The 13,568-nt window shown below is 41.0% G+C and overlaps 1 long non-coding RNA gene across 1 annotated transcript in view; it reads right to left on the bottom strand.

Moving 5' to 3' along the window:
• Positions 1-9,908, bottom strand: part of LOC135110953 (uncharacterized) — a 67,989-nt gene extending 58,081 nt beyond the window's left edge. The window contains exons 1-2 of the long non-coding RNA XR_010273506.1: positions 9,825-9,908; positions 5,536-5,686 (exon numbers count right to left, since the gene is read on the bottom strand). This is a non-coding gene — a long non-coding RNA (uncharacterized LOC135110953). The remainder of the gene's footprint in view (positions 1-5,535; positions 5,687-9,824) is intronic.
• Positions 9,909-13,568: the final 3,660 nt, after the last annotated feature.

Genomic DNA, 13,568 nt, shown 5'->3' with positions numbered 1-13,568 from the left:
GGCAGGAAAGGAGGTAAGTGCGGTATTGCGCGTTAATGAGACAATAATGAGGAGTTACAAATGGGGAATTGATATCTCGAGTCTCTTTCACTCTTTCTCACGAGGAAGTCTCACGGCTGCTATCAGTAAGTGGACACATGGCGTTGTAGTTATGAAACGAATGTGATTAAACGTCCTTTGCTTCGTGACCTTGTGTGTGTGTCTGTGAGAGAGAGAGAGAGAGAGAGAGAGAGAGAGAGAGAGAGAGAGAGAGAGAGAGAGAGAGAGAGAGAGAGAGAGAGAGAGAGAGAGAGAGAGAGAGAGAGAGAGAGAGAGAGAGAGAGAGACCCTAAGGAAGTCATTACACTTTTCGCAGCTGTCACCTGGCCTGCACATCACGCCACCCTACTTCAAGTAGCTGAGCATGGCAGGCGAGGATGAGAATGTCACTTCGAGGCCAATCAGAGATGCAAGGACGCCTCAGGAGCAATGAGTGTTGAGCGAGAAGCGACATATGTAACACTTGAACTAATGACGTCTGAAAAATGCAGCGCAGAGAAGTGTGAAGATACTATAAACTATAAACAAGAGCACACGTATGAAAACAACAAAAAAAAAAAAAAAAAAAAAACACTTTGGGGTAGGTTAAAAACAGATGAGTGCTTTACCAAATTAATAATACGAAAGTTGCAAATATTAGATCACGAAGAAATAAAAAAAAGAAAAATCTAAAAAATATGGAAAACTATTTAGTAGTGAGCATAAGCAACAACCAAAAAAAAAAAAAAAATACACAGCGTAGAAGCAGCGAACATTGAAGAAACATTCACAATTGTAAACTGACACAGGAACTGACAGTAATGGATACTAGTCTTCTCCTAGTCTGTTTTCAAAGTATCGAGCAGAAATCCTCTTCTTCCTTTATTCTGCGTATCATCAACAAGCATCAGGTTACGCAAACACAGAAAAGGAAAGCAACTGAAGACAGGCGGATCTGAATAGAAAGAGTAAATGAAGGGAACAATGATGCGTAGTCCGAATTCTCAAACGTTTCGGAATCTTATCTCGATTACTTTCAAAGCCTTTTAAAGAGAGTGACTGGCGTTTTTAAGAGCGTTCACAATACTTTAATGATAGTTTAACAAATACTCTTTATCAGTAACAAAAAATAAATAAAAAATACGTAATCCTAAAGGGAAAACCGGGCGTTTGAAAATATGAACCGTAAAGAGATGCAGATGGATAATAAATAGAGGAGAACGAAGAAAGGCAATGATTCGGAAAAAAAAAAAAAATAGGAAAGCGATGCACATGATTAAAGGTAATGCTTCATAAGACAACCTTTCTCCCCTAAACTGAACGAAACGAAAGAGATTAATAATGATACTAAAGGGGACAGCAGATGAGGAGAGGCAAAAGTGCACCGGCTAACCTTTCTCTTCTACACCCTCCTCCTCCTCCCCTCTCGTTCTCTCCCCTCCCCAACCTTTACCTATCCACCTTCCAAAAAAATACAGGTGAAAAATCTGGTATGTAAAATGTTACGCGTCCCGACACATACAAAAATAACAATGAAATCCACGTCACTTCTGAATGATGGATACCAACATTCTTAAATTCCTTTATTCCACCAGACCATTCCAAATTAACACAGGGAAAGGTGATGCTGCTGCACTGGGGAGAAGCAGAGGACAGGTATATTACGTAGAAGGGCTTTTACCATGACACCTACACCAGTTTTCTTACCCTTTGCACTTTTTTCTTTTCCTGGGACTAATGACAAAACGAAGCGGGGCAGGAAGACGTGGTATGAGCCAAAAGGAAAAACCGAAGTGATATTTAGTATTCAGATTATGTTAGGTTAGATTAGGTTAAGATTAGGTGAAGTGAGGTTAGGTTAGGTCACGTTATGTTAGGTTAAGCGTGGGTTATGTTATGTTAGATTAGGTTAGCTTTGATTAGATTAGATTAGGCTTGTATTATGTTAAGTTACGTTACGTTGGGCTAGGCGTGGTTATGTTAGGTTAGATTAGGTTAAGTTAGAATAGGTTAGATTGGGATAAGTTTGGGATGGATCATGTTAGATTACCAAGGATTATGTAAGGTTAGTAGGCCAGGCGTATGTTGGGTTAGGTTAGATTACGTTAGGCTTAAGTTAGGTTACGCAAAGTAAAGTTAGGTCAGGCGTGAGTTACTTCATTTCTAACCCCAGGCGAGACATAGGACAGCCAACGCCATTTAAGTAACTACAGTTTACTTTCCCCAGATTTCCCCCGGCAGCCATTTATCGAGCGGGCCGCGAGGGAGGATGGGTGCCCGAGTGGCTCTATGGAACAGTCCTTGTTTGGCAGCCTAATAGTTCAGGCTTTGATTCTAGCTTACGGCAGTTTTTTGGGTGAGAGAGATAAGAAGGAGAGGAAGACAAAGATACAAGTTAATAGAAAGGATCACAGAGAGCAACAGCCTGGCATGTGGATCCTCCAACCTAGTCCACATGACTGAAAATGAAAGGAGGTGGAGGGACATGATCGCCTAAAAGTCACATGACACGGCGCTTCAGTAAAGGGTAAAAGGACAGCGTTCCTTCTTAACCTTACCTTGCTTCATGTGATCCCGATGTTACGGTAAGGCAGCGCTATTTGCTAAGTCCAGACTAAACTGTACTTTCAGTTTTATATTTTAGTATTTTTCTCAAGCTCTTTACAACGCTTACTTTTAACATGCATTAGTGGAGGTTACTGTAATGGGTGTGACTAACGACCACGTCGGAGAAGACTGATCCGCTGTGGCGACCCTTAACGGAAGCAGTCGAAAAAAGACAGTTGAGTTTATTGCGGTTTTCAGTATTTGAATTATTCTACTAACGGTTTAGCAATGACTACACTATCAATGGGGAAAAACATCAAGAAAGTCAGATTTACCATTTTTGTGGCCCTTGAAAACAGCCCTGATAAGGATCCAGGACACACAGGTATTTTGATTATCCTAGTGATGGTTTAACAATGACTCTACACTATCAATGGGGAAAAAAACAACAACATGGAAATCGGATTTATCATCTATGTGGGCCTTGAAACTACATAGTCCTGATGAGAGTTCAATACACCGAGTCAGAAACAAACCGTGATCCGCACATTGACAGTTTGGTGCCGCAACCTCCACACCGCAGGAACAGTGACATCATCCGCGATACCTTAATGTTAAGGACGTTTGCTGCGTGTCTCCAGATATGACGTCTGCTTACCCGTCACGGATTTAAGGGAATTGGAGGAGATCAGCGGCTGAGTGCACATGTACCCACGTTCGTTCATTCCTTCCTGTCTCACCGAGCGATTCACTGAGTAGTACTTTGACACTAAAACGCCCATACAAAAAACACCCACGCATACAAAATAACTGTACAGATTCATTCATCCTTACGTAATCCTACGGCCTTCGGATTACTGCATCGTCACTGAGGGATCATTCATTCACCAGCACATCCTGATTTACATTAATTCAGACTAACTACCGTCCTGTCTGCACCGCCACAATAACCACGTGTCGCTCATGTGATGGACTGACGGAACAGCGACACTTGATTCCTTCACCTTATGCAACAAAAATGACCTTAAACTTCGGGCGAGTCATGGAGGGACAACATTAGTAAACACCATCGAATGCCTGGCCTCGGCTTGGCTCCCCGCTACATACGAGTATCACTCACTCCATAACACCGAGGCTTATCTCCGCCCGCAGTCTCCCATTACCTAATACTGGTAAATGTTACGCCTCTAAAGGTCATCCAGGAGATACTCGGGCAGCGACACGTCACCCTTTAAGCCCCGTTAGTAGCGATGTTTGGTCTCTCATCCCTAGCCCGCTAACTGGTATTAGACGGCGTTGAATGGAGACCTCTAATATTCTTATCCCACCACTTTCAAAAGGTTCTAGTTGAAGCTACACGGGTTTTTGGGGTTTTTACGATTCTGGTGACAAATAAACAAGGTTTTCACATTATCAAAAGGAGAAACACTCTTGAGAGCCTAGCTAATCTTTTCTGTGGTCTTTGAAAACAGTCGTGGTGAAAGAGCAAAGCGTTTCGGAGTATGGACCAAAGAAGAACGTGGTGATTGTTGTACTCTCTCATTCTGTCATTTTTTTTTTATCTTGCATTAATATATTTAGGGGTGTTCTAGGATCTCAGTTTTACTTTACTTATTACGTAATTACCACTCCCGCCAAAAAAATAAATAAATAAATAAAAAATAAATAAACAATAATAATGATAATAATAATAATAATAATAATAATAATAATAATAATAATAATAATAATAATAATAATAATAATAATAATAATAACAATAATAATAATATAAAACGAATTCCTATCATAATTAGATTTATATACTACCAAGCTTCTCATTTTTGTTTAATCTCATTTATTGTATATTACTTTGTCTTATACTCCTATTCGTGGAAGCTTCCTCTGGTGTGCGTCCTGGCACCCTCAAAACTACATGTCTGTCCATTAAAATAATATAAGAGGATCGCAAAAATTAAGACTGCAAAAGGTTAGCTGGTCTATACAAGGAGTTTGCTGCCGAGGCTTGAAAACTTACAAATTGCCATCCATGACCATCGTCCGGAAATCTATCTTACCTCCTCTTGCAACAATATAGTTCATTCATTTATAGCCCTATTTATGAGCCATTTTTTTTTTCTATCACTTTCTAAAACCTGATTTCGTGTAGCTATAACTATTCATCGACCTTCTAACTTTTTTTCCTTAACTAAAAGTACCTGATTTATGGTCCTTTTCCTAAACCCCTTAATCAGTTTGAAAACCTCTTATCACATCACCACACACACCCTTCGCCTTTCGTTGGGATGCAGAAGAGTCAAAACACAATAGCTGAACAGTCGTGCATGGTAGTGACCATGCATGACTGAAGTCAGCACCAAGTGCTGACTTCAGTAGCAACATTCAAGAGGTGTCTGTATCTGATTGCACTTGTACCCACAACGCGAGCTGATAAAGAGGTATTCAAGGCTGTCAGAATTAATAGCTACTGGCTGATGGAGATTACAAAATTGCGTGTCACGCGTTAGACGATATCTTTGATTACGTCAGCCATTACATTATCTGGGAATTTTTTTACCTTATCATCATCACCATCATTACTTTTCCACTGTGCTTTCCTATCTTTCCTCTTTGCTATCCTTGATAAAGTTAGGGACATACGCTATACTGTAACTGCGCATGGCCTCGGCTCTCATCTCCATTTCATAGGCATCTGAGACTGTGGGGGATGACAGCCGGGACACAGCCATTGCGGCATCAGGGATTCCATAGTTTAGCTTCCTCAGATTTATCGACCACCCTCAGCCTGGATTCGAATTGGGACTCGCAAATTCGTAGTCAGTCCTCTTAGCCACCGCACCACGGAGACGCTTTGTAATTCTTTTTAAAATCCTGGTTACTTGGGAATAGGAAAACAGCATACATACGCGTGCATACGACTGACCTGCGGCACCACCCAGGCAGCTGCTTCAAGTAATCCCCACAACTGACCTGTATTTCCAAACGACGTGCTCTCCGAGCTGTCCAGTGCCCCCATCCAGCGCCGCGTCAGGCACTTCCAGGAAGTCGATTAGCGCCATCACAACACTGCCTGACGCAAGCTTGACGTCACGTGTTAAAGATGAGAAGACAGTCCGTGACCCTGGGAAATGAGAGAGAGAGAGAGAGAGAGAGAGAGAGAGAGAGAGAGAGAGAGAGAGAGAGAGAGAGAGAGAGAGAGAGAGAGAGAGAGAGAGAGAGAGAGAGAGAGAGAGAGAATTCATTTAAACCATTATAAGGAAAATAGGTTTGTCATGCTTTATTTCAGTATATTTTTCTGTTTTATTCCTATAGTTGTGACGTGTTTATCATGACTCTCATCACTGGTTTTGTACCTACCAGGTAAAACAGAACATTGTTATTATTACTATTATTATCATATTAATATTATTATTATTATTATTATTATTATTATCATTATTATTACTATTACTATATCATCATCATCATCATCATCATCATCATCATCATCATCAACAAAATCATCATCATCATCATCTTTAACTCTTATCATTGTCATCATGATTTGTCTATTTCATATTTAGTCGACCTTGGCTGTCCTGCCATTACAACCACTCCTTTGCATTCCCTCTCAGCTTGTGACTCTTCCCCGCACCCCACACAACCACTCTAGAGAGGCACTGTGCGGGAACTCCACGTCTGACTATTCATCTACCTTCCAATGACTTGAACTACCTTAGGAGGGGCGCATCGAGGCACCTCAGGAAATAAACGTCTTTTTCTTTTTTCCTTTACATGATCTTAATTTACTTAGTTATCCATTAGAGGGATCGATCAAAGAATTAAAGCAAAAGTCCACTCATAATGTTGTTGCCTAAAAGAGAAACAGGAGTAGGAGAACCAAGAGAGAGAGAGAGAGAGAGAGAGAGAGAGAGAGAGAGAGAGAGAGAGAGAGAGAGAGAGAGAGAGAGAGAGAGAGAGTTGATTTATTTTTCTGAGCTGTCTTGATACTCCTGCAAGCTATTTCACTCATAAAAAAAAATATAAAAAAAAAAGTGAAAAAAAAACAAAAACACATGCACTATCATACACACTACAAACTTATACGAGTTGGTTCTTTTCGAAGTAACCTTAAACTACTCGGTGTTCCCTACGGCGCCCCTATACATCGGACCGGTCTAATATTGGATTACAGACTTCGATCACTTCCTATCTGTTCCGATCTTTTCTCAGGCCCCGGAAAATAGGCAGCGAATCGATAAGAACACTTGGGACGCTTGAGGATTCACGGCCCAGATCCCCGCGGCAGATACAGAAGGAAAGAACCAGAGGCGGAGTTGTCTGGGATTCGAACACCCACCTACCCACTTATTTCCCTCTGGACTGAATTTGAGAATCATGGGTATCGTAGGTTAAGATTACATTTATTACATTTTCTTTCTTGTATATATATATATATATATATATATATATATATATATATATATATATATATATATATATATATATATATATATATATATATATATATATATATATATATATATATATATATATATATATATATATATATATATATATATATATATATATATATATATATATATATATATATATATATATATATATATATATATATATATATTTTTTTTTTTTTTTTTCCTTTTCATTTTATTTTCTGTGTTGCCTCGCAGTGCTCTCTCTCTCTCTCTCTCTCTCTCTCTCTCTCTCTCTCTCTCTCTCTCTCTCTCTCTCTCTCTCTCTCTCTCTCTCTCTCTCTCTCTCTCTTTCTCTCTCTCTCTCTCTCTCTGTGTGTGTGTGTGTGTGTGTGTGTGTGTGTGTGTGTGTGTGTGTGTGTGTGTGTGTGTGTCCTCTTGCTAGCTTACACATGCGTCAGTCTAGCTTGTCTGCTCCCCTCCCTTCCCCCCCCCCCCTCTCTCTCTCTCTCTCTCTCTCTCTCTCTCTCTCTCTCTCTCTCTCTCTCTCTCTCACGGGTAGTTGAGACAAGCTCGCGTGTCTTCTCCTCATTGTTCTCTTCATTGTTTGCTTTCCTAATAACACGGGTGACTAAGAATACCACCTTTGCAAACTCTGCCTTTACAACACTTTTAAATATATCTCCAATGATCACTTTAATGATTCATCAGATGGAGAAATTCTTTACTGGCTGCAATCCGTTTAGCATTCACCAAATACATTAATTCATCATTACCTCACAGAACGTCACTGTCTCACCATTTTTTATACCCTTGCAATTCAAGAAGCCAGCGAATCAACACGCTCTTTGCCATCATTTGATATAATCTACTCACACCACATAAATCCAGACATACTCTACTGCAATAAGTCTCTGAATCCATAAGCTTATCTACTTATTGAGCAGTTTATCAAAATTTTAGACAAAGGCCATCCTAATCAGACACTTTCTTCAATTCACGGAGGTACTTTTACTCATACTCACTTCCTTTCCAGTATTTCTGTTCATCTATCAGTCATAAGAATCTAGTAACGACTGCCACGTTTCAAGAACATAAGAACATAAGGGAAGCTGCAAGAACCCAGACACCCTACACGAGGCAATTCCTATAATAAAACATGCCTATCTATATCCGACTATCATCCCTATCCATACATTTATCCAGTCCTCTCTTAACGCACATTACTAACTTTGCACTAACATGTTCACTGAGGTTTCCTGTGGTCTGTGTATGTTGTAATGACCTAAGCTAACCTGGCTACTGATAAGGTATTCTCAAGAGCATATGCACGTATAAACTAGACTAACATGGCTACTGACTATGTCCTTTATAGATCAAGTCCGGAATTGTCGACTATGAAGCTAGTTACCGAGAAAGTGTTAGATGTAAGATGTACTGCCAATCTTAACTCGCTATGTACTGTTCAAGGCTAAACTGACTATTGAGGTTTCGTAGCCTACATGTACTAGGCTAAACTGGTTACTGAGTAGATCAAACTAGCTATTAAGTATGTATTTCGTAACTGACTATTAAGTATGTGTTTCGTATCTTACTTGTACTAGGCTTAACTGGTTATTGAGCAGAAGGTTTAAACTGACAATTAGGTAGAAGTATTCCGTAGCCTAGATAACCAATAATAAAGTAGGCTAAGCTGATTAGCGGCTAGGAATTTCACGCAACCTTCATGATAATTAAACAACACTAAGCCTAAGACACGTAGAAACTGCAATATAAATTCACATAAAGATCCCTGGAATAGTTTGTTACCGTTCCCTACGATACCAATTCACAAAACTTCAAAATACATATGGAGTGAATCAACAAACACAATGAGAAAGAAAGGGGCAAAGAAAGAAAGAAAGAAAGGAGAAAATGTGGGATGGGGTCGTCTTCAACCACCGTGGGAACTCTAGCTCCTGTTTACATCACGGCGGGTCGATGCTGGTGGTGTTGGTGATGGTGGCAGTAGTGGTGGTGGAGAAAGGAGAGCTGACTCCACGTATATAAATTACTGGGGAAAGGAGAAGAGCTACCTTCTTTCACGCTTCACATTATAGGAGAAATTACAAAATATACCAACACCACAAAATTTCGACAGGGTACGTTCAAGAATTGGTTCCAAAAGGAGTCCTGACCAAACTTAGGCTACGAATTACTCTAAAAAATAAAAAAAATAAAAAAAATAAAAAAAATAAACTGTATTAGGAAATATAAATTAAAGCAACAAGACGAATTTTCGAAGTGATACGTTAGTTTCACAGTATGGAAACGCTTCTCATCACGTCTAATAAACCATAATAAGCTATATCGTTCATTGTAAAATCGGCATCATTGATTTTTCTTAATTTCAGACCGCGTTTTGGCGATAGGGAAAGAAAAGTGATGATCGATGATTCTGATTATGGTGGTGGTGGTGGTGGTAACACGGAAATGATGCTGGAGGAAGAGGAGGAAGAGGAGGAAGAGGATGGAGATATAGATAGAAAGAGATACGGAGAACAGAAACACATAAGAACATATATAAACACAGGCTATACTGAGAACTATACTGAGAACAGGGAACACAAAGAAGAATATGAAAAGGACCAGGAGGAGGAATAAATGAAGCAGTACCAAAAAATAAATAAATAAACAACACGGATGTCCCACGAAGAAGACGGGACAACTTAGGCTCGTGACACAGGGCCGACGTGACCACCTCACCAATCACCTAGATGCTCTCGTCGCCTCCTCCTGCATACCTAACATACCTCATACCCACTCCCTTAATGCTCAAATATACACGTAATAACTGCAGCCTACCTTCGTCAGCAATATCCTCTCTGGCAGCCCACTCAGAGCCGCTAATACCCGAGATGATATCACCAATCTACCTCCTCACTACGCAGGGCTTGAACTGATCAGCTGTTTTCATCCTCGTTTTCGTTCATGCATATTTTCGGAGTTGCTTATTTGTCTTTCACTATGATTCTGTTCAATAAATAGGCATTTCATTATTTTACCTCTTTTACCATCACACTTAAATTACTAGTAATAATATCTCGTGATAGTTATGCTCTCAATAAAAGGTCAACATGGAACAGAATTAGAAAATATATATGCACTGCCATTAAAAGAAAGAAAACTGTTCTTGCATAAATATTAAATGAAAAATTGGAATAGTAAAAAAAAAAATAAATAAATAAACAAATAAATGGAATAAAAAGGCGGATACAACATGATAGAGGAATGAGATAAGTTTTGCTCATCGGTCTAAAAGGTACTGGCAGTCTGATAGAAGGTCAGGGAAATGCTTGTCTTGCAGTGGAAGAAAAGAGACTTGATAGTGATAATGAGGAAGAGGAGGAGGAGGAGGAGGGGGCTTTCAATGATCCTATGATTCAGAGGATGAAAAACTCACTACACAGTGATGGGTTAAAATTTATTAGCGTCAGTTGTCTGATGAAAAGCGAAGAGAACAAGCAGTCCTTTATCGTCAGTGGTTGCAACAACAACAACAACAACCACTACTACTACTATTACTACCACTACTACTACTACTACTACTACTACTACTACTACTGCTACTACTACTACTACTACAGTAAATCGAAGAAGATGCAATATTATTCTCTCACAACCTTCTATAACCAGTCCATCATACACACAAAGCAACAGCAATGACAACAACAGCAACAACAACAACAACCACAACAACAGAAGATTAACAAAGGAAGGGATATAATTTCCCACACAAAAGCATAGCATAGACTTCCGTTGCATCTGTCATTCTCTTCTCACCATAACACTGAATAGAATTAACCTCACTGCCAACGCGCTCCAACACAACTCGTGACGTAAATTAACTCTTTCATCTTAATATTCTTTTATGAACACTTCCACGCCCATTATCACCGTCAGCTCCCTTCATTGACATTCCAAAATTTCGCAGGAATGCTAAATGCCACTCCTCCTCCTCCTCCTTCTCCTATTCCTACTCCTATTCCTCGTCTTCCTCTTTTCTGCTTCCTGAGATCAATAACTAGGAATCTCACGTATCATTTTTGTTTCTCGCGGCTATGTGCGATGTTGCCAGCCACACCCTGCTCTCTTCCTTATTAAGCTGCATCAGTATACAAGCTCTCAGATTCCCAAAGCAGCGTGGGTGTATGTCAGGGTCATTTCTTGTGAGAGCAAGGATCCTGTATGCTGCCTTCACGGACCCAACGGCAGGAATGCTCTCAGGAGTACTACTATGAGGCTGAAGAATAGGTCGCTACGGGACCTCAGACTAGACAGGAACACTACTAATGTGAAACCTCGAAACAAAATCCTCTTTTCTCACAAAGCATCCTTTCTTGAAACTAATGAAAAGTAAAGTTACTAGCTTCTGGCATCGCAAGGAACCTTCTCTCTAAGGAACGAAACAGTGTGAAGTGCAATGGAAACTGATACAATGTGGAAGAGGAGCGGCTCTCTCCCTCCCTCACACCCTCCCTCTCTCACTCTCCCTCCCATTGCCGGCAAGGTCACCACTGTTTTACTTGTTTGTTGACCGACCGACGCCTCGCCCTCCAGCCTCCCTGCCCCACCCCGCCCTGAACGAGCCACTTACGCTAAGACTGATCAGGCCGCGTGACTCGAGGAGTGACTGGCGAAATAGCTCTTCTACTCGTATAATATTTCAACATAGGGAGGCGCCACAATTCTCTCTCTCTCTCTCTCTCTCTCTCTCTCTCTCTCTCTCTCTCTCTCTCTCTCTCTCTCTCTGGTTTTTATGCACTAATTCACATAAATGTTTTTAGTATGAACGCAGGAATAAAAATAGGAGAAATAATGATGGAAGAATTTGGTTATCTGAGGAATTTTTCGAGATACAAGCGATGGCAGGTGGAAACTATTATCTGGTCTTAAAAAAAAAAAGTTATCAGTGCTGCAATAAAGGGTAACACACACACACACACACACACACACACACACACACACACACCTCTAAAATTCATCTCCATCACAACACTCGGTTACACGCTCCCGTACGATGCCGTTACTCCCTCGCCTCCCCGCGCAGCCGCATTCTGAATGAGGACAACACACACAAGAGGCCGCAACGGGACAACAACAACACCGACCTTTGATCCCAGATGGGTTACCCTCCTGTGAGATAAGATCCTCTATCTCTATCTGTTACCGTGGCGGATGAGTCGCGACGAACGAAGGACGGAAAGGAAAAGAAAACACATGAACATATGCGAGTAGACAACACGCCTGCAAATAATAAAGGAGATGAGAATAAAAAGAAGGCAAAAAATGGCAGTAACGAGAGATGGACGACGCGTTTCGACCGATTGGCTAAGAGATTAAAAGATGAAAGGTGTTAAAAACAAGCAATAATCTAAATAGTGATCAACAAAAATAGGTAGTGAAGGTCGATAAGAATCAAGAGAGAGACAGTGGAAGGACAAAGACGGAGAGTAAAGATAACTGTTGATATCGGAGACGCAAAGGGGGAGGTGAAGGGAAGGGGGAATGGAAGAACGAAAGACATGATGTTGGTGCACGGCTGACGTATGTGTATCTCCTCTGCCTGTCTGGTGAGTGCCTGTGATGGTTGAACGGCCACGGCGGGACACAAAATAAGGCCTCTTAACTGTTGTTGCTGCAGGAGCGTGTTGTCGCCCCCGTACTGTTTCTTATTCCCAGGACGAGTGTGTGTGTGTGTGTGTGTGTGTGTGTGTGTTAGTGTATGTGTGTGTGTGTGTGTGTGTGTGTGTGTGTGTTTTGGTGGGTAGGTGGGTGTGTATGTGTGTGCGTTGGTGGGTGGGTGTACGCGCGCGAATGTGTGTGTGTGTGTGTGTGTGTGTGTGTGTGTGTGTGTTGGTGGGTGGGTGTGTGGTGGGTGTGTTGCCGAGCACCTAGTGTGCAGGCCACGCGATCTTCTTACATTAATGCTGCTGATGATGATGTTCCTGTATCCGATTAGCGTCAGTACATTGTAGCATAAAGGGACACAGCAAAAGAACAAATAGCAACAAACCTGTTATCCTTGACGAGGATGCTTTGATAACCAACACTACCTAACCTAAATAAAAAGTGCAGAGTTCATATAGACTGTATGACTGTCAACCTGTTCCTACATTTCCTTAGCAGAAACGCTAATACAGAATCATTATATCCATCAGGTTATAGATAGATAATGAGATATTTTCAACACAGACCCTTGAATCATTTATTTATTTATTTATTTACTTACAGTAAAATCCCTCTTATCCGGCATCAACGGGACCGCCGACATGCCGGATACTTGAATATTGCCGGATACTTGTATAGAAGTGAAATTATGTCCACAATCACCACCCTACACTCATGCATCTTACCATAACAAAGATCTGCTGATCTGATCAGCTGCTTAAGTGCAAGCACAACACGCTTCCTCTTTTCTACAACTTTAGGCATGATGAAGGCGTCAGGCGATAAACGGTGCACACGCGGGACTGAGTCACTGAGTAAACACAGTGCAGAGGGCCGCGGGTGGCGCGAAGCAGTGCGCTCTGGTGGCGAGGGGACAAA

The sequence above is a fragment of the Scylla paramamosain genome, chromosome 21 (assembly GCF_035594125.1).
Source record: "Scylla paramamosain isolate STU-SP2022 chromosome 21, ASM3559412v1, whole genome shotgun sequence".
In the NCBI taxonomy this organism is placed as follows: Eukaryota; Metazoa; Arthropoda; class Malacostraca; order Decapoda; family Portunidae; genus Scylla; species Scylla paramamosain.
Note: the sequence above shows the minus strand (reverse complement) of the source record. Positions and strands in the feature narration are given on the sequence as shown.